This window comes from Mobula hypostoma, chromosome 25 (assembly GCF_963921235.1).
Source record: "Mobula hypostoma chromosome 25, sMobHyp1.1, whole genome shotgun sequence".
NCBI lineage: Eukaryota > Metazoa > Chordata > Chondrichthyes > Myliobatiformes > Myliobatidae > Mobula > Mobula hypostoma.
Genome location: NC_086121.1, coordinates 18,063,111 through 18,084,127, shown reverse-complemented (window position 1 = coordinate 18,084,127; position 21,017 = coordinate 18,063,111). Strand labels below are relative to the sequence as shown.

Genomic DNA, 21,017 nt, shown 5'->3' with positions numbered 1-21,017 from the left:
AGCTTCCCCACGTTAAACAACGTCACACCCAGGTGTTCTCCACAACCACCTAAGGACCCACCAAGAGCATTGTCATCAACTCGAGTAATCACACTACTTGTGCATATGACAATAAACTCGACTTTGACTTTTATGCATGATTGAACACAGTAGGGACTAATTCTGGTTTATGTCATGTCCATTGGGAAATTGAGTCATGCACTTCTGTATATCAATATCCTTAGCATGTTTTTTTGGTGCCATTTGCATGCTTAATGACAACAGCAACCAGAGGGGAGAGGACTCTGGATTTGATGTACGCTAATGTTAAGGATGCATACAGCTCCTCTCCCCTCCCCCCACTGGGAAGGTCAGATCACAACCTGGTGCATCTAAAACCCTGCTACGTGCCTCTGGTGAAAAGTAAACCTGCAACCTCGGACAGTGAGAAAATGGTTGGAGGAGGCTTATGAGGCGCTTCAGGGTTGTTTTGAGGTGACAGACTGGCAGGCACTCTGTGAGTCACATGGAGAGGATATTGATGCTCTCACAGAGTGCATCACTGATTACATCAACTTCTGTGTGGACTGCAATGTTCCGACAAGAACTGTCCTTTGTTATTCAATTAACAAGCCATGGGTGACAAAGGACATTAAGGACATCCTGAACACTAAAAAGAGGGTGTTTAGAGATTGAAATAGGGAGGAGCTGAGGGCAAAACAGAGTGACCTGAAAGCCAGGAGGGAAAGCAGGGAGGCTAAAGACAGGTACAGGAGGAACCTTGAGTGGAAACTCCAGCAGAACAACATGAGAGAGGTCTGGACGGGGATGAGGACCATCATTGGTACCAGCAAACTAGCAACAGAGGAGCGGAAGGCAGTGTGGACAGGGCCAATGAATTTAACCTGTTCTTTAACAGATTTGACAGTGTGGCCCTTGCCCATCCCACACATGAGCCATCTGTTGTTGACCCCCAACCAACACATATTCCGCTCTCCCCTCCTACCCCTCCTCATAGTCCCCCACCCTGAGCCTGAGCCTGAGCCTCCGGAGGGTTCCTGTATTGTGGAAGACGTGCCTCGTCCTTGTGCCGAAGATGCCACGCCCCAGCGGCCTCAATGACTACAGACCGGTGGCATTGACCTCCCACATCATGAAGACCCTGGAGAGACTTGTTCTGGAGCTGCTCCAGCCTATGGTCAGGCCACACTTAGATCCCCTCCAGTTCGCCTACCAGCCCCAACTAGGAGTTGAGGATGCCATCGTCTACCTGCTGAACCGTGTCTACGCCCACCTGGACAAGCCAGCGAGCACTGTGAGGGTCATGTTTTTTGACTTCTCCAGTGTGTTCAACACCATCCGCCTTGCTCTTCTGGGAGAGAAGCTGACAGCGATGCAGGTGGATACTTCCCTGGTATCATGGATTATTGATTACCTGACTGGCAGACCGCAGTACGTGTGTTTGCAACACTGTGTGTCCGACAGAGTGATCAGCAGCACTGGGGCTCCACAGGGGACTGTCTTGTCTCCCTTTCTCTTCACCATTTACACCTCGGACTTCAACTACTGCACAGAGTCTTGTCACCTTCAGAAGTTTTCAGATGACTCTGCCATAGTTGGATGCATCAGCAAGGGAGATGAGGCTGAGTACAGGGCTACGGTAGGAAACTTTGTCACATGGTGTGAGCAGAAATATCTGTAGCTTAATGTGAAAAAGACTAAGGAGCTGGTGGTAGACCTGAGGAGAGCTAAAGTACCGGTGACCCTTGTTTCCATCCAGGGGGTCAGTGTGGACATGGTGGAGGATTACAAATACCTGGGGATACGAATTGACAATAAACTGGACTGGTCAAAGAACACTGAGGCTGTCTACAAGAAGGGTCAGAGCCGTCTCTACTTCCTGAGGAGACTTGAGGTCCTTTAACATCTGCCGGACGATGCTGAGGATGTTCTACGAGTCTGTGGTGGCCAGTACTATCATGTTTGCTGTTGTGTGCTGAGGCAGCAGGCTGAGGGTGGCAGACACCAACAGAATCAACAAACTCATTCGTAAGGCCAGTGATGTTGTGGGGATGGAACTGGGCTCTCTGACGGTGGTGTCTGAAAAGAGGATGCTGTCTGAGTTGCATGCCATCTTGGTCAATGTCTCCCATCCACTACATAATGTACTGGGTGGGCACAGGAGTACATTCAGCCAGAGACTCGTTCCACCGAGATGCAGCACTGAGCGTCATAGGAAGTTATTCCTGCCTGTGGCCATCAAACTTTACAACTCCTCCGTTGGAGGGTCAGACATCCTGAACCAATAGGCTGGTCCTGGACTTATTTCATAATTTCCTGGCATAATTTACATATTACTATTTAACTATTTATGGTTCTATTACTATTTATTATTTATGGAGCAACTGTAACGAAAACCAATTTCCCCCGGGATTAATAAAGTATGACTATGACAAATATACCCAATGCTTTACAGCAGTACTAACAGTAGAAGGTGGAGCAATGAGATGTAAGCTACAATGTTCATTCCTGGCTTCTATCAAAACAAGGAGAAAAGCCCTTATCACCTCTGCAGGTAGGCATAAATGAAAGGTTGCCCTTGGGATATTGACGTGTTGCTCTTTGCATCAGCCTGCCTGAGCTTTTAATGCTCTTCATATTTCAGATGTCATGACTTATTGCAGCCATACACAGATGCCAGAATCTTAGCAGAGTCTCAGACCCATGCCTTGCAGCTATTTGTAGTATATTAGATACGTGGGTTTTGACCAAAGGAAAAGTGGCTGTAGCTTAGCACTTTAGTGCAAGGGTGTTTCATTAGCAGCATCAAAAATCATATTTACAAAAGTTAGCGAAAATCGTGAAAAGAAAACTGTCAATTTTTACAAAAGGTATGAAAGCCCCGGTTTCTTTGGCTGCGTAAGTCTAGGGAAGACACACTCCGGTCCCGCCAAACCTGTGAGATTGCGACGGCTCTCCCACCCCAGGCCCCGATTTGTGTGGATGCTGTGTAATTTGCTACCCTGCTACAACTCAGTGCCAAGAAATAACAGACAGCACACTGCATACGATTAAAGGAATTATATTTATGAACCTTAACTAAAGGGTTAGTAAAGAAAAGAAAGAAGAAAAAAAACAAAAAGGGTCCAATATAATTAAACAGTTAAATGTGCACAAGTTGGAGCTCAATTCTTCCAAAAGTTATATTCACCAATATTCAGTAGACCCCAGCACCTTGCTCCATTGAATCACGGTTCCCCACTGGGTCGAACCCTATGACTTGTTCTCTTCAGCATCTTCTCTCTTCATCTCCCACTGAACAAAGGACCCAGCTCACATTCCAAAGCACCTGTTATCTCACACCATAACCCAAACACTGCTTCTACAGAAAGACCGTTACATTAGCAGTGAAACCTTTCCCAGGGTGTTACAGATGTAAGACCATAAGATATAGGAGCAGAATTAGGCCATTTGGCCTATCAAGTCTGCTCCGCCATTTCATCATATCCACCAGAAAACCCAAAAATAGCTCCATGTTATTTTTGTCCAGTGTGAACTCCTGGCAGCTCCTGTGTTTCTCTCTTTTCTACTGAGAACGAAGAGCCCTGTTTTATTAGACACCAAGACATACCATTTTTAACTACCTACAAAGTTAGCTTAAGACTACAGATAAATTAGAATACGATGCCACCCAATCATGTAGTTAAAATCATATTACAAAATAAACAGAAGTATTTACCTTATACAGCATACAAACAACATATACACATTTACACTTCCCCATTACTAAAGAAGTGGAATATTCATAAGGCATCATAAAGCCAACCTGAGCACATCAGCTTGGTTTAGGACCCCTTATGAGAATATACGGGGCAGACATTGAACTGCATACACTTAGAATAACAACAGCAGAATGACAAGGCAATATTCGTGTGTGTAAACGTGCGTATACCAAGCGCTCTCTGCCATAGTATTTTTACGTTTTGTTGTGGCCCTAAAGTCCGTTCAGTTGCTTAAGTTTGTGCTGGCTCTCAGCAGTCCCACAAAATACCCTTCCCCTCTTCTTGTTTCTCTGAAGCCATTTTCTCTCTCTCACACTCATAGCTGATGGTTAGCTTTGGTCTCTGTGTTAAATTAAATATCCATGTATAATGTCCTGATCATAGATGAGAGTGTTATGAGAGAATGATTAGACTTCTGGTGAAAAGGTAGGAAAAGTCAGGAGGAGTAAGTGGATATAACAATAGATTGGCGCTTAGGTATATTTACCAGCAACTAAAGAAATGCTCTTCTGCATACCACTGTTGCAATGCTGCTTATTTGAGTTACTGTTGCCTTCCTGTCTGGCCATTCTCCTCTAATCTCTCTGATTAATAAGCTGTAAATGACCTCTCAGTGGTCACTTTATTAGGTAAACCTGTATACCTCTTAGTTAATGCAAATATCTAATCGCCCAAACATATGGCAGCAGCTCAATGCATAAAAGTACGCAGATGTGGTCACAAGGTTCAGTTGTTGTTCAGACCAAATATCAACGTGGGGAAAGGAAGATGATCTAAGTGACTTTGACTGTGGAATGATTGTTGATGCCTGACCAGGTGGTTTAAGTATCTCAGAAACTGCTGATCTCCTGGGACTTTGACAAACAACGGTCTCTGGTGTTTACAGAGAATGGTGCAAAAAACAAAAAAAAAACATCCAGCGAGCAGCAGTTTGGGCAAAAACAGCTTGATAATGAGAGAGATCAGAGGAGAATGGCCAGACTGGTTCAAGCTTGATAGGAAGGTGATAGTAACTGAAATAACCATATATATTACAACAGTGGTATGCAGAAGAGCATCTCTGAATGCACAACACATCGAACCTTAAGTGGATGGGCTACAGCAGCAGAAGACCATGAACATACGCTCAGTAAAGTGGCCACAAAGTGTATGTTGTCTTTGTGAAAATGGAATAAATGGGCTTGAGCCACAACTTAACGGAAGTAGGGTTTAGACTTGGGCAGAGTTCTGAAACTATTTATCAGTATAGTGGTTACTTCCTGAGTGGTAACTAAGAGACATTTTGCAAACTGAAAGTTAGAAAAATACTGGAAATCTAAAATACTAATAAAAAAGACAGAAAATGCCAGAAATTCTCAGCAGGTTAGGCTGCATCTGTGGAAAAAGAAACAGTTAACATTCAAGTTCAATACCCTGCAGCAGAACCCGCTACTTTCCTTTTTGTTGTGGTTTTGATGAAGGGTTTTTGACCTGAAATGTTAATTTTTTTTCTCTCTTCGCACAGATGCAGTCTAACCTGTAGAGTTTTTTCCCCACAATTTTCTGGTTTTGTGAGAGGGATTTCAAACTCACATTACCAAGTTTGTGAATTTGCTGCAATAAATCTAATTACTTTATGGACTAGCCACGGGGCAGGTCATCTTGAGAGTTGATGAGGTATTGTTAGCTACAAGCTTGCTTCACAAATATTCTTCCCAGCACTACCACATCGTTTGATAATGAGCATTAGGGGGCACAACATCATCTTTCTCAATCCTGAACTTGTGGCACAAGTTTTATTCTAACACTTCATTTATTCCTGTGTCACTGAACTTGAGCATTGTCTTCCAGACAATATATTAAACCAAGCATCAGTTTCTTTTTAATTCCCTCACATAATCTCTCCAGGCGTATATAAAGATCCCATTATGCTAACAAGAGCAGGGGAGTTCTTCAGGTGTCTTGGCAAATAAGCTTAACAAATGTCATTAAGACAGATTAATTATTTGTCTGATTGCTGTTTTAAGAACAATTGCTTTGCAGAACTTCATTGCTGCTGTATTTATCAACATAACATTGGATACGCATTGTCCTCTAAGAAACAATGTAGATTTATGAAAATATAAGGGTTTAGATTTAGAATCATAGCAGGGAAGTGGAATTAGAAGTAACTTTTTCCAGAGAACTGATACAGATATAATTGGTCACTGTCTTTTTAAGATTCTATGATTACATATAACATTATTGTTCAGATACGCATTTAAAGCATGGAATTGCTGATAATTGTGACTTTGCAATAAAGGAGTAATAATCTAACTTGCTTACATCTAGAAGGAAGGGCAGACTACCATTTGTTTTGTGTTTTTATAGGCTTTTGTAGGCAAGGTACATTGTAAGCAATCAGACCATAAGACATAGGAGCAGAGTTAGGTCATCTGGCCCATTGAGTCTGCTCCACCATTCAATCATGGCTGATCCTTTTTTTTAATCTCCACCTCAACCCCAGTTCCCAGCCTTCTCCCCGTAACCTTTGATGCCATGTCCATTCAAGAATCTATCAATCTCTGCCTTAAATACACCCAACGACCTGGCCTCCACAGCTGCACGTGGCAACAAAAAAACCCTTTGGCTAAAGAAATTTCTCTGCATCTCTGGTTTGAAAGGGGGCCCTTCTATCCTGAGGCTGTGCCCTCTCGTCCTAGACTCCTTTCCACATCTACCCTGTGTAGGCCTTTCAACATTTGAAAGGTTTCAATGAGAACCGCCCTCACCCTTCTGATTTCCAGCGAGTACAGATCCAGAGCCGTCAAACGTTCCTTGTATGATGACCCTTTCACTCCTGGAATCATCCTTGTGAACCTCCTCTGGACCCTCTCCCGACAAATTAAGTACTTTGTAGCTTTGGTTACTGTTACAATATATGACATGCAGGAACAGTTCATGCGCAAGAACTCACAAACAGCAAAGTGATAATGATTTAAAGAGCTACTCAATGTATTCACATTGTTCCTTTAGTAAATTCTAATAGTCCTGAATTCCATTTGTGCACTAATTTATTCAGAAACACATCTTATACTACTTTCAGTGCTGTTCTGGATGTGTATTACCCTTTACTTTATAAAACGATGCGGTCCTCTTGCCTTTACTGTTTTTAATTCCTTAATTTAGTCATAGTCATAGTCATACTTTATTAATCCCGGGGGAAATTGGTTTTCGTTACAGTTGCTCCATTAATAATAGTAATAGAACCATAAATAGTTAAATAGTAATATGTAAATTACGCCAGTAAATTATGAAATAAGTCCAGGATCTGTCTATTGGCTCAGGATGTCTGACCCCTCCAAGGGAGGAGTTGTAAAGTTTGATGGCTACAGGCAGGAATGCCTTCCTATGACGCTCAGTGCTACATCTCGGTGGAATGAGTCTCTGGCTGAATGTACTCCTGTGCCCACTCAGTACATTATGTAGTGGATGGGAGACATTGACCAAGATGACATGCAACTTAGACAGCATCCTCTTTTCAGACACCACCGTGAGAGAGTCCAGTTGCATCCCCACAACATCACTGACCTTACGAATGAGTTTGTTGATTCTGTTGGTGTCTGCCACCCTCAGCCTGCTGCCCCAGTACACAACAGCAAACATGATAGCACTGGCCACCACAGACTCGTAGAACATCCTCAGCATCGTCCGGCAGATGTTAAAGGACCTCAGTCTCCTCAGGAAATAGAGACGGCTCTGACCCTTCTTGTAGACAGCCTCAGTGTTCTTAGACCAGTCCAGTTTATTGTCAATTCGTATCTCCAGGTAATTGTAATCCTCCACCATGTCCACACTGACCCCCTGGATGGAAACAGGGGTCACCGGTACTTTAGCTTTCCTCAGGTCTACCACCAGCTCCTTAGTCTTTTTCACATTAAGCTACAGATATTTCTGCTCACACCATGTGACAAAGTTTCCTACCATAGCCCTGTACTCAGCCTCATCTCCCTTGCTGATGCATCCAACTATGGCAGAGTCATCCGAAAACTTCTGAAGGTGACAAGACTCTGTGCAGTAGTTGAAGTCCGAGGTGTAAATGGTGAAGAGAAAGGGAGACAAGACAGTCCCCTGTGGAGCCCCAGTGCTGCTGATCACTCTGTCGGACACACAGTGTTGCAAACACACGTACTGCGGTCTGCCAGTCAGATAATCAATAATCCATGGTACCAGGGAAGTATCCACCTGCATCGCTGTCAGCTTCTCTCCCAGAAGAGCAAGGCGGATGGTGTTGAACGCACTGGAGAAGTCAAAAAACATGACCCTCACAGTGCTCGCTGGCTTGTCCAGGTGGGCGTAGACACGGTTCAGCAGGTAGACGATGGCATCCTCAACTCCTAGTTGGGGCTGGTAGGCGAACTGGAGGGGATCTAAGTGTGGCCTGACCATAGGCTGGAGCAGCTCCAGAACAAGTCTCTCCAGGGTCTTCATGATGTGGGAGGTCAATGCCACCAGTCTGTAGTCATTGAGGCCGCTGGGGCGCGGTCTCAATGACTACAGAGGTCACTGGTACCTAATTTCCATTGGCAGCTTTAACAGTTTTGCTATTTATCAGGAATTATCCAATGTATTCAGATTTGTTAAGATATAAACTGAGGGAAAGCTCATTCCATCAATGGGGCTGAAGACTGCATTTGAAAATTCTGGAGCATGTAAACCTGACATTAAGATTTACATTCAGGAAGGGAAATATCCAGTTGTCATGGACCATGTAGGTAGCAACAGTGTAGGAAGTATGAGGAAAGGGGCTCTGCTGAAGGAATTTGAGCAGCTGGGGTCTAAGTTAAAATGCGGAACCAGAAAGGTAATAATCTGGATTGCTACCTGAGCCACATGCAACTTGGCACAGAGTTAGTAAGATCAGAGAGTTAAATGTGTGGTTCAAAGATTGGTGTGGGACAAGTGGGTTTGAATTTATGGGATATTGGCATCAGTACTGGGGAACGAGCGAGCTGTTCCGATGGGGTGGGCTCCACCTGAACCATACTGGGATCAGGAACCTGGTGAATGGCGTAATTATAGGTTTGTGGATAGAGTTTAAACTAATTACTAGGTGGGGGAGGGGTGTGTGGGTTCAGCAGCTTGGAAAAGGGAAGAAGAGTGCAGGAGAGGTCACTGAAGTCTCTAGAATAAATAATACAGCAAAAAAGTTCAGACAGATGGAATTTAAACTTAGACAACATGGAGACAAAACGTAAAAGAAGAGTGGTGAATACAGGACTGAAGGTGTTATATTTCAATGTGCACACTTACCAATTTGGGTAGATAGGGCTCATCAGCTGTGGTTGTCAGTCCTTATAGGAAAAGGAAAACTGATTTCAAACTTCCATTGCCTGGTGGCTGTCCCCACTCATGGGGAAGGCTTCAGGAGTAAACCCCAAGAGAAGATCCGGATCCCTAAGGCATCCGTTCCTTTGGATTCATCATCTGCGTGGAGAGGAGGAGCCTGCTACGTGAGCAAAAGCTTGCTCTCCATATCATACTGGCTTGCATATCATGTAGACAGCTGGGATGCAACATCCATGGTTGACCCTGAGCAACAGAAGGCCTCAAGTATACCAAATGAGGTAAATGATCTTGTAGCACAGATAGAAATTGGTATGTATGATGTTGAGGGTATCACAAATTCATGGTTGAAGGAAGATCACAGCTGGGAGCTTAACAAGGACAACAGGAATTCTGCAGATGCTGGAAATTCAAGCAACACACATCAAAGTTGCTGGTGAACGCAGCAGGCCAGGCAGCATCTGTAGGAAGGGGTGCAGTCGACGTTTCAGGCCGAGACCCTTCGTCAGGACCCAACAAGGATATGAATTGTATCAAAAGAACAGGCGGATGGTCAGAGGGGGTGGGGTGGGTTTGTTGGTTTAAAAAAAATTGAAATCAAATCCTTAGAAAGGAGTGACAAGAAATTGCAAAGGTATAAGGACTCTAATGAGTTTTATTAGGCCTCCAAACAGAAGCCAGAATATGGGGTGCACATTACAATAGGTAGAAAAGGCATGTAAAAATGGCATTATTACATTGGCCATTGGGATTTTGATATGCAGGTGGATTGGTAAAATCAGGTTGTTGCTGGATCCCCAGAGAAGGAATTTGTAGAATGCCTATGAGATGTTATTTTTTTACAGAGTAGCTTGAGATCAAGCCCACTAGGGAAAAGGCAATTCTAGATTGGGTGTTGTGTTACGAACCAAATTTAGTTAGGGAGCTTAAGGTAAATGAACCCGTAGGAGGCAGTGATCATAATATGATAGAATGGACCCTGCAGTTTGAGAGTGAGATGCTTAAGTCGGATGTATCAGTAGTACAACAACTCAACCAAATTTGATTGGAAGAGAACACTATTAGGGATAACAGTGAAGCAGCAATGAGTAGAGTTTCTGGGAGTAATTCAGAAGATACAGGATCGATTCATCCCAAAGAAGAAGCATCCTAAAAGGAGGATGAGGCAACTGTGGCCGACAAGGAAAGTCAACGGCAGCATAAAAGCAAAAGAGAAGCCAAACAATATAGTAAAAATTAGAGGGAAACTAGAGGATCAGGAATCTTTTAAAGACCAACAGAAGTCAACTAAGAAGCAATACCGAGAGGAAAGATGAAATATGAAGGTGAAATATGAACATGAAGTTTTTTTCAGACACAGAGTAAACATGAATGCCGTTGGAGAGCGTTAATGAAGAGGTAGTAATGGGGAACAAAAAATGATGGCTAAACTAAATAAGTGTTTTGTGTCAGACTTCACTGTGGAAGACAAAAACATGCCAGAAATTCAAGAGTATCGGGGGACAGGAGTGTAGTTTCTATTATCAAGAAACTTGAAGCTGAAATGTCTGAAGGTGGATATGTCACCTGGACATGATGGACTACACCCCAGGATTCTGAAGGAGGTGGCTGAAGAGATGGTGGAGGAATTGGTAGTGATCTTTCACAAATCACTTGGTCCTGGAATAGCTTTGGTTGACTAGAAAATCCCAAATGCCATTCCACTCTTTAAGAATGTGGGGGTAAAAGACAGTTACACGCCAGTTAGCCTGACATCAGTGGTTGGGATGATGGTAGAATCCATTATTAAGGTTGAGGTTTCAGGTTACCTGGAGGTACATGATAAACTAGGCCAAAGTCAGCGTGGTTTCCTGAAAAGGAAATCTTGCCTGACAAATCTGTTGCAGTACTTTGAGGAATTAACTGGTGGGATAAACAAAGCAGAGTTGTATATGTATATTTTCAGAAGGCCTTTTACAAGCTGCTGCACAGGAGGCTGCTAAACAAGCTAAGGGCTCATGGGATTACATAAAAATGGACAGAAGATTGGCAGGGGCAAAGAGTGGGGATAAAGGGGGCCTTTTCTGCTTAGCTGCCAGTGACTTTTGGTGTACTGCAGGAGTCCCCTGATGTTGAGTCTGCTGCTTTTCGTCTTGTATGTTAATGAGCTGGATGATAGAATTGATGGGCTTGTAGCTAAGTTTGTGGATGAAACACAAATTGGTGGAGAGGTAGGTAGGGTAGGAGGGGTGGGCTTCACTGTCCACCAAAAACACAGGATAGCTGACTATTTTAAGGTAGAGGAGGTGGAGTATGTTTCCTGATTAACTTATTGTTGTGCAAAAACCTGCTGGTTCTGTCTCCATCCTGTTCACCCAGCCTAGAGAATCTAGTGGTCAAGTGTCATCCACTTTATCTGCTGAGGGAGTTTTCTGCCATCATCCTGATAGCAGTGTACATTCTCCTCTGATCAAAGTCCTGATGCTTTCCCTATCATTGAGGTGGCTATCTACCAGGCCATCTTGAAGTCTCTGAGCAACTACCACCAACATTTCACCTATAGAACCAATGGCGCCAAAGCACATCCACTGTTATACCACCCTCAGGAACGCTTACCATGCTATTCCAGACATGCATTTTAGGGAAGTCTGATCACCTGTCTGTACTTCTACTCCTGGCGTACAGGCAGAGGCTAAAGACTGCAGCATCAGTGAAGAAGTGCTTACAGGACTGTTGGTGGACTGGATAATATTTAGGGATTCATCTTCAAATCTGAATGAATACACGACAGTTGGCACGACTTCCTCAGGACCTGAGTGGATAAGTCTTTGAGAACATAATGACATACCCAAACCAGTAGCTATGGATGAACCAGGAGATTCATGATCTGTTGAGGGCTGGACCTGAGGCATTCAAGACCACTGTTCCAGAACTATACAAGAAGTCCATGTACAACCTATTTAAGAGTGAAAAAACAATTCTGACTGAAGTTAAAGGTGGAATTGGATTGACTTCAGCTCTGGCAGGGTTTGCAGACCATAACTTCCTGCAATGTGAAACCTAACATCACCAATAGCTGTGATGCTTCGCTCCCAGACTCCTTGAAAGGGAGAATAAAACTACATCTGTGCGAATCCCTGCAGTGTCTCGTGACCCTATGATGTCTGTCATGGAGGCTGACATCAGAACATCTTTTAAGAGAATGAACACTCACAAGGTGTCAGACCCTGATGGTGTGCCCAGTAGGGCACTGAAAACCTGTGCCAGCCAATTGGCGGGAGTGTTCAAGTACATCTTCAATCTCTCACTGCTGTAGTCGGAGGTTCCCACGTGCTTCAAGAGGGAAACAGTCATACCAGTGCCCAAGAAGTGCGCAGTGTGAGCTGCCTATCACCCAGTTGCACTCACATATAGTGAAGTGCTTTGAGAGGTTGATCATGGGCAGAATCAATTCCTGCCCCTGGACCCACTGCATTTTGCCTAATGCCACAATAGATGCACAACAGTTACAATTTCACTGGGTCTCTACTCGGCCTTGGATCACCTGGACAATAGCAATACCTACGTCAGACTGTTGTTTGTTGATTACAGCTCAGTGTTCAACACCATTATTCCCTCAGTACTAATCAACAAGCTCCAAAGCCTGCACCTCTGCAGTTGGATCCTTGACTTCCTCATCAGGCGACCACAGTCGGTGCAGATTAGAAATAACATCTCCTCCTTGATGACAATCAACACTGGCGCATCTCAGGGATGGGTGCTTAGCCTACTGCTCTATGTTGTGTATTTAATATTTCAATAATATTTGAGAAATTTTGTTTGATTAAGCATTCTTTGTTTAAGTAATTTATTACGAGTTATACAGTACGTAAAAGTATGTGAATGGCATTCCGCATCAGGGCACCATGTCATATGTGTGTGCCTTGCTAAAAGTAAAAATGAAGAATACACATTTATTCCAGTCTCCCTGTGTGTTTTTTTTCCGATTAATTAATGGAGTTTCAACACTCTACTCTCAATTCTGTATTCTCTCTATACACCCATGACTGTGTGGCTAGGCACAACTCAAACACCATCAATAAATTTGCTGATGACACAACTTTTGTTGGCAGAAGTTCAGATGGTGACGAGGAGGTGTACAGGAGTGAGATAGATCAGCTGGTTGAGTGGTGTCAACAAAAGCATTGCACTGAACATCAGTAAGACCAAGGAAATGAATGTGGACTGGAAGGGGAGGTTGAGTGAACACACACCAGTCCTCATCGAGGGATCAACAACGGAAAGGGTGAGCAAGTTTCAGGTTGCTGGGTGTCAACATCTCTGAGGATTTATCCTGGGGCCATCATATTGACGTAATTACAAAGAACACACGACAACAGCTTTATTTCATTAGAAGTTTGAGGAGATTTGGTGTGACACCAAAGACCCTTACAAATTTCTACAGATGTACATTGGAGAGCATTCAAACTGGTTGCATCACCGTCTGGTATGGAGGGGCCACTGCACAGTATGGGAGCAAGCTGCAGAAAGTTGCAGCCTCGGCCAGCTCCATCGTGGGGACTAGCCTCCCCAGCATCGAGGACCTCTTCAAAAAGCAATGCCTTGAAAAGGCAGTATCCATCATTAAGGACCTCAATTACCCAGGACGTTCCTTTTCTCATTGCTACCATCAAGGAAGAGGTACAGGATCCTGAAGGACACACACTCAACGCTTTAGGAGCAGCTTCTTCCCCTCCGCCATCAGATTTCTGAATGGACATTGAACCCATGTATACTACCTCACTTTTTATTGCTTTTTTTTTGCACTACTTGCTTAATGTTTTAAAATGTATTTCTTATTGTAGTTTATAGTTTTTTGTTATTATGTATTACTGTCACAAAACAACAAATTTCATGACATATACCACTGATATTAAACCTGATCCTGATTTTAGTGGAGGATTCCTTAAAAGTTAACTTGCAGGTTAAGTCAATAGTATGGAAGGCAAATGTGTTTCAGGAGGACTAGAATATAAAAACAAGGATGAAATGCTGAGGATTTATAAGGCATTTTCAGACCACATTTGGAGTACTTTGAGCAGTTTTGGACCATATATCTAAGAAAGAATGTACTGGTATCTGAACCAGAGGAGGTTAACGATGATGATCTTGGGAATGAAAGGGTATGAGTTGCAGTCGGTGGCTCAAGGTCCATACTCGCTAGAGTTTAGAAAAATTAGGGCGGCTCTTACTGAAACCTACCAAATATTAAAAAACCTAGATAGAGTGAACATTTAGAGAATGTTTCCAGTAGTGGGAGAGTTTAGGACCAGAGAGCACAGCCTCAGAATGGAAGGACATTCCCTTAGAACAGATATGAGGAGGAATTTCCTAAGCCAGAAGGTGGTGAGTTCATTGCCACAGATGGCTATGGAGGTCAAGTGATTGGGTATATTTAAATTGGAGGTTTGTAGTTCTTGATTAGTGAGGCAGGAGAGTAGAGTTGGGAGGGAAAATAAATCAGCTGTGATTGAATGGCAGGGCAGACAATGGGCTAAATGACTGACGTAATTCTGCTCTTCTATCTAATGAGGAGTCGAGAAAGGCATGCATACCCTTCTTTCCTAACAAATAATGAAGCTCCAACTCAGGACTGTCTACTTGCTGTACAGCAACCAATGGTCAGCACTAACTGATCTAATAACTGATTAATCAGATGGAAGCTCTCCATTCCTGTCACATTTCAGTGTGAATGTTGGTGAACAGCTAATGGGAGAAGGGGACTCCAAGATTATCTCACTCCTGAAGATGTGGAATCGAGCAGGAGGATGCTAGAGACAAGACTAAGTCAGTTCTCAAATTGAGTGGCATTCTGAAATTCCAAGCAGTTTTCAGATAATCGTAATCAGAATCAGTTTTATCATCACCAGCATATGACGCAAAATTTGTTAACTTAGTAACAGCAGTTCAATGCAATACATAATATAGAAGAAAAAAATAATAAAAATAAATAAATCATCAGTATACTTTATACAGTATACGTATATTGAATAGATTAAAAATCATGCAAAAATCAGAAATATTATATATTTTTTAAAAAATGATGTAGTGTCCAAGCATTCAATGTCCATTTAGGAATCCAGTGGCAGAGGGGAAGAAACTGTTCCTGAATCACTGAGTGTGTGCCTTCAGGCTTCTGTACCTCCTACCTGATGGTAACTGAGAAAAGGGCATGCCCTGGGTGCTGGAGGTCCTTGATAATGGACGCTGCCTTTCTGAGACGTCACATTGAAGATGTCCTTGGTGCTCTGTAGGCTAGTACCCAAGATGGAGCTGACTAAGTTTACAACCCTTTCCAGCTTCTTTTGGTCCTGTGCAGTAGCAGCCCCCCCCCCCCATACCAGACAGTGATGCACTGTCAGAATGCTCTCCACGGTACATCTATAGAAGTTTTTGAGTGTATTTGTTGACATACCAAATCTCAGTCTGATGTGCTTCATGTAATAGCCAGCAATGAGAGTGCTGGATGCAACAATGGCTGCAGGACCAGACAACATTCCAAATGTAGTACTGAAGGCATATTTGTGCTTCTAACATGGCAGTCAATGTGGAAAATTTCAAAGTTGTTCTGTCTTCAAAAATAGAAAGAGAAATCCCATCAAAAATTTACAGATTCTGGAAGTCTGGATTAAAATTAGAAACTTTCAGTAGGTAAGGCAATATTTATGGAAAGGAGAAAGGAGTTAATGTTTCAGGTTGAAATCATCTACAGGTGCTGCCTGACTTAAGTAGTTCCAGCATTTTTTGTTTTCATTCCATTCCAGCTCAAACAGTTGATTTTTCAACCATCAGTAATGCAATGGAAACTATTCTACACTCTGCTATCTAGCAGCAGTTATTTGTGAATGATCTTCTTACTCAGACAAGTTGGAGTTTCATCAGGACCATTCGCTTCCAAATCTCCTTATGTTCATAAAATGGAGCAAAAAACTGAATTCCAAAGATGAGGTGAGACTGACTGCCTTTGGACGACATTTGTCTGGGTGTGTAGTATTAAGCAGCATAGGTAAAAGTGAAGGCTATGAGGGGGAAAAAATGCTCCAATTATTGGATTCATATCTTATACAATAGAAGATAGTTGTGGTTGTTGGAAATTAACCATTCTAGGCCCAGGGCAATACTGCAGTTAATCACATAGGCCACGACACCTCCCAAATGTGCAAACACTACCACTGAGAATGACAAGAACATCAGGTGCATATGAACACCACTTCCTGCAGGCTGCCCTCCAGGTTACATAACATTCTCAGTTGCCAGCCTGTTATTGTTATTGTCTCTTGTTCTCCCTTGTTCTTCCTCAATGCACTGATGTAATGAAATGATTTGTAGGGATGGCATGCAATGTAGTTTTTCATTGTCCCTTGGTACATGTGACAATAATAAACCAATTTACCAGTCCAAGATATTCCCAGTCCTTGACAGACCTAATCCTGGAATTTCCTGCCAACTCCCACTAAGGAATGCCTTCATTTAGGATACCACAGTTCATTTCAAGGCAGTTGTTCACTACCAACACCTTAATATAGTTGGGGATGGGGAAGTAATGTTGGCCTTCACAGAGATGCCCAGAACCCGAAAATTGAATGAAATTGTGTTTGCAGTTTGTAACTTGGTGCTGAACGCTGAGAGTTGGATCCATGGTGCACTTGAGTAGAAAACAGCAAAGGTTCTGAGCACGTAGGTCTGCTAGGATGGTGCACAATTAACAAGTAGTTGATTGTATCTATTGTGTTCCAGATTTCCATAAGACCATAAGATATAGGAGCAGAATTAGGCCATTTAGCCCACCGAGTCTGTTCAGCCATTTCACCATGGCTGATCCATTTTCCCTCTCCACCCCGATTTCCTATCTTCCCCCGTATAGGTTCATACCCTGACCAATCAAGAATCCATCATCCTCTGCCTTAAGTATACATAAAGACCTGGCCTCCACAGCTGCCTGTGACAACGAATTCCACAGATTCACCATTCTCTGGCTGAAGAAATTCCTCTTCATCTCTGTTCTAAAAGGACACCCCTCTATCAAACAAACAAGGTAATGAATGCCTAGTTGTTAAGCTGCTGAATGAACAACCTTCATGATTTGAAACCCCACCATGAAAACCAGTGAAACTGAAATCAATAGATTCAGCACCAAGAAAACTGCAATGAAAATTACTGGATTGTCACATGGACTCAACTGGAACCCTAATTTTCCCCTGGGAAGGGATAACACTATCACTCCTCAGCTTCCACTAGACACATTAATTGGAAACAAAGCCGTTAATTCTAAATACTCAAGGCAATAGGGAGTAGGGATAACACTACTCACCGGAGGATCAGACAGTGCACCCTGACTTCTTCATGAATTATAAAGGCTGTCATTTTCCGATTTAAAAAAAAATTGTGCAACCATTGGTGAAAGGTCCTCCTGATCAAAACTTGCATCCAGGAAGCTTGTAGTTATCCTGGACAGTTCATTGTTCCTGCAGATTTTAAATAGTGCTGTCAGAAGAATAACCACAAGGGAACAAAGACCATCCTTTCTTTGTCTCTTTACTTCAGTCTGTGCTGTGATTGTGATGATGATAATGAAAATGATAACTGCAGTAGTTGTATGTAATGATAATGGTAGATCTGCAGAACAAGCTGCAAGCAGTGTACAGGTGAAACCTGACCATAACTCTCAGGTAATAGGATCAAAGGGTAGCTTATATATAAGGACCAAGAGGGAGGTTTGTGGAAATTTCAGAGGCAGCAAGAGGCATCAATTGCTGCTCCATATTGAAGATTGTGAATCTTTGGAATTCTATACCCAAAAAGCCACTTTACTTACTTACTGTCCATTATGACGCTGGCATTTAGGGTAGCAGTGAAGGTGCTTCATCTCTGTCTGTCCTTGGCCACTAGTCTTGGTGGTGTTTAGGACTTTCTTCATCATGCCAGTAGCTTCTTTATTTCATCCTGGGAGCAGACGCGGCGGAGACGGAGGAACTGGGAATAGGGAATGGCATTTTTGCATGTGGCACGGTGGGAAGAGGTATAGTCATCTGCTCTCAGGTTGAGGCTTTCCATTCCAGGACATCTCAAATGTCCTCTTTAAGGATCACGGTTTCCCTTCTGCCGTCATCAATGATGCCCTCACCCGCATCTCCTCCATTTCCCGCACTTTGGCCCTCACCCCATCCTCCCGCCACCACAACAGGGACAGAGTTCCCCTTGTCCTCACCTACCACCCCACCAGCCTCCAGATCCAGCACATTATCCTCCGCAACTTCCGCCACTTTCAACAGGACACGACCACTAAGCACATCTTTCCCTCTCCACCCCTCTCCGCTTTCTGCAGGGATCGGTTCCTCCGCAACTCCCTGGTCCACATGTCCCTCCCCACGGATCTCCCACCTGGCACTTATCCCTGTAAGCGCAAGTGCTACACCTGTCCCTACACCTCCTCTCTTGCCACCATTCAGGGCCCTAAACAGTCCCTCCAGGTGAGGCAACACTTCACTTGTGAGTCTGTTGGGGTCGTTATTGCATCCGGTGCTCCCGGTGCAGCCTCCTCTACATTGGTGAAACCCGACACAGATTGGGGGACCGCTTCGTCGAGCACCTCTGCTCCGTCCGCCACAACAGACAGGATCTTCCGGTTGCCACCCACTTCAGCTCTGCTTCACACTCCCATTTGGATATGTCCATACATGGCCTCCTCTACTGCCATGATGAGGCTAAACTCAGGTTGGAGGAGCAACACCTCAGATATCGTCTGGGTATTCTCCAGCCCCTTGGTATGAACATAGAATTCTCCAGCTTCTGGTAATTTCCTCCTCTCCCCCTTCCCCTATCCCTATTTCACTCTGCCCCTTCCCCCAGCTGCCTACTACCTCCCTCATGATTCCACCTCCTTCTACTACTCATTGTGCTTTCCCCTATTCCTTCTTCACCTTTCCTGCCTATCACCTCCCTGCTTCTCCTCCCCCACCCTTTATCTTTCCCCCTACTAGTTTTTCACCTGATACCTATCAGCCTTCTCCTTCCCACCCTCCCCCCACCTTCTTTATAGGGCCTCTGCCCCTTCCCTGTACAGTCCTGACGAAGGGTTCCAGCCCGAAACGTTGACTGATCATTTCCACGGATGCTGCCCGACCTGCTGAGTTCCTCCAGCGTGTTCTGAATATCACTCCATTCATGAGTGTCTATTCCTGCCATTTCTCTTGTTTTTTATACAACAGAATGGCACAGAAGCTGAAACAAGTTAGAAAAAGGCAACTGAGTTGACTATGGAGGTATATGAGAAAGCTTGTGATTTACTATGCCAAAACCTGCAGAGATGATAGGAAGCTCTTGGAACTGTGCAATCCTGTTAGCTGTTTAACTGTTCACCATTCACTTTAGTGTGTGTTGTTAGTATAATTCTCTTTCAGTTTTTTTTTGTGTATGTCTCTTTTCACACGAGTGCATGTTGCTGTAAATTTGCTGAGTAGGATATTCATGGGTTAAAGCAGAATAAGGTATTGATAGGTCAAATTGGCTGAAAATGCTAGTTGTATAGGATTTTTATTGAATTAAGGTCCATCTGTAAGAATTACAAAATTAATTTACATTGACTTTGAATTGTAAGAATTATTAACTACTGACTTGAAATATGCCAATACAAATAATCCTTTCATATCTGTAAGCTTTCCTCTATCACCCTCTACAGGACAGCTAGTAGGTGGCTCACATAAGCCACTGCAGTGGAATTCTTCACCAAATAACTCTGCATGCTTATTTTGCAAGCTGATTGCAATAAATACGTATGTACTGCATGTATTAAACAATTTCTGAATTTGAAAGCTATCTAAGATGAAAAACTGGAATTTAATAGGAATGTATGTTTCTGCAGTGTTGTGCTTTATGTTGTAGTTTGCTGGGGAATTATCATGTCAATCTTTTTGAAACTGAGCTCTGTATTATGCCACCTTTCAGATTTGCCTTGCAGAATGAATCTGATTTGCTTTCAAATGTTGTGAACTAAAGAATTACGTAGCTATAGCTCTTGTAAAAGGTTCACAGTGGCATTGTTCTCTAGAGCTTTTAAGGAAACTCACTGATTTTTTAAACGACTTCTGCAAGTTGCAGCCAAATGCTGCAGTGCAGAGGCAGGAGCATTCTTAGCAGCCATAATATTGTCAGAGAGAAACTGATGCAGTAAGATCTTTACTTTTATAAATTCTAAGTTGAAGGAATTTTTATAATTGCTTTAGATTCTTGGTTCTTGGGATTTAGAGGTCTTGAATGAATTCAGTGGATCAGTAGATTTGGATTTAAGATGAAATGCATTGTACAATTGGACTGCAGCAAAGTGCTGTTTCTCATCTCAACTGCACCTTGATTTGGTAGTGTAGGGAGGGAATTGATCCTTTTTCTTCATTACCTGCATTATTATTTAATTTAGCTTTTTCTTTATGTTTGCTGCAGAATTAATATTTTATTCAAATAAAGATAATCGGCCTCTGTGCAAAGGCAGATTCATGACAATTGGTTTCAAATTGACAGTTTAATGATATAGGAGTCAAATATCTTAAGTGAGGTTTCTGGAGTGTCCTTATTTTCTTAAATGTTCTAATCATGTTTATGATAGTAGGTGCTGTAGGCCACATGCAGAGCTCTTGGGCAAGTATAGGAATAGATTGTGCAGGCCTTCGGCTTTGATTTGCTATTCATTCAAACCTGTCTCTTAAGCTACCTGATTTGGTTCTATATCCTTTTATTACATGTTAATCTACATTGTTATGACCTTCAACCTTATTGCCGACTTTCATTGTACTTACCCTGTAACTGAAACACTTTATTCTTAATTCTTTTACTGTTTTGCATTGTATTCAATGTACTTTTGTTATGTATTGATCTGTATGAATACTATGCAAGGGAAGTTTTTCTCTGTACCGCAGTATATTTGACAATAATAAACTAATT

At 42.9% G+C, this 21,017-nt stretch overlaps 1 protein-coding gene across 5 annotated transcripts in view; it reads left to right on the top strand.

Annotated features, from left to right (window-relative positions):
• kcnab2a (potassium voltage-gated channel subfamily A regulatory beta subunit 2a) overlaps window positions 1-21,017 on the top strand; it is a 315,221-nt gene that overhangs the window by 109,224 nt on the left and 184,980 nt on the right. The window contains exon 1 of one of the 5 annotated variants that reach the window (XM_063032966.1): window positions 20,018-20,249. The exons of the other annotated variants lie outside the window; for them this stretch is intronic. The gene's annotated coding sequence lies outside the window, so the exon portion shown is untranslated. Of the gene's footprint in view, window positions 1-20,017; window positions 20,250-21,017 lie in introns of those variants that run through there. 5 annotated transcript variants of the gene reach the window in all.